The sequence below is a fragment of the Mus caroli genome, chromosome 1, assembly GCF_900094665.2.
Source record: "Mus caroli chromosome 1, CAROLI_EIJ_v1.1, whole genome shotgun sequence".
Classification (NCBI taxonomy): domain Eukaryota; kingdom Metazoa; phylum Chordata; class Mammalia; order Rodentia; family Muridae; genus Mus; species Mus caroli.
In genome coordinates this window covers 2,815,428-2,816,765 of record NC_034570.1, presented here as the reverse complement: position 1 = coordinate 2,816,765, position 1,338 = coordinate 2,815,428, and positions in this window count along the sequence as shown.

Below are 1,338 nucleotides of genomic sequence, written 5' to 3'. Positions count from 1 at the left end.
TTTTTGAGACAGGGTTTTTCTGTATAGCCCTGGCTGTCCTGGAACTCACTTTGTAGACCAGGCTGGCCTCGAACTCAGAAATCCTTCTGCCTCTGCCTCCGGAGTGCTGGGATTAAAGGTGTGCACCACCTGCTTAAGCCCCGTTTTATGAACAAGACTACATCTCATGAGCATGAAAGGAAGCTAACAGTGGTCAAATGCATGACAGACAGCTCTAAATAAAGGCTGATTTCTACCCTCACCACCCCCACACTAAAGTTTGGTAATTGCCCATTAGTTATTCTATGCAAACATCATGGCTTTGCTTATGTTGGTTGAGGGGTTGTTGAGTTTTAACCCAGGAATTGCAGAGTCCCTCCTATTGCTGGCACCATTACTTTGCATCTGATCTTTATGATTAAGTTGAAAGAACATGGGTGTTGAACTTCTGAAATCATGAAGGTAGGATAGAAAGGATATACCTTCTTTGGTGGTAAATTTCCATATTTTTCCTGTATTAAATCTTGATGCATTTCTATGCAACTACATGCAGAATAGAACAGAGTCTGACTCAAAGGTTAACATAAAATGAATATAGATATACTATGAGGTTGGTGATACTACATCTTTTCCTTAGTTTATTCATCCATAAAATATTTATAGAACCTAGTAAAGAAAAAGTGGCCTTCAAATTTCAGTTAATTAATTTAGGTAACTCTGTCAGATCCACATATCAAAGCTGCTATCAAAGCTGCTATCAAAGCTAGAGGTCTGGGTGTGACACCCATTCCTGCAGTGCTCAGGGAGATGAAAACAGAAGTATCAAGACTTCATAGTCCAGACTGGAGAGATGGCTCAGAGGTTAAGAGTACTGACTGCTCTTCCAGAGGTCCTAAGCTCAATTCCCAGCAACCACATGGTGGCTCATAACCATCTGTAATGGGGATCTGGTGCCCTCTTCTGGTGTGTCTGAAAACAGCGACAGTGTATTCAAATACATCAAATAAATAATTAAAAAAAAAAGAGTTCATGACCATCTTCAGCTACATACTTAGTTCAAGACTAGCCTGGGCTATCTGAGACCTTGACTTAACCCTTTATCCTCCACCCTACTCCCTAAGAAATAAAGAAGGAAAAAAGAAAACAAACTGTAGGGAAGCTAACCATATATTACTCACCTGTGTAACCTCCAAAATTACTGTTTAAGTTAAAGGTGTTATTTAGGTTTTACTAACAAATTTCTCTTATCTTTCACTTGTGTATCTATTGTGAACCCTATAGCTTTAGTGCAGTCCTGTCATAGGTGCTCCCTCTCTGAAAGCAGTCTGTGTTTAATCTGGTGTCTTTTTTTTTTTTTTT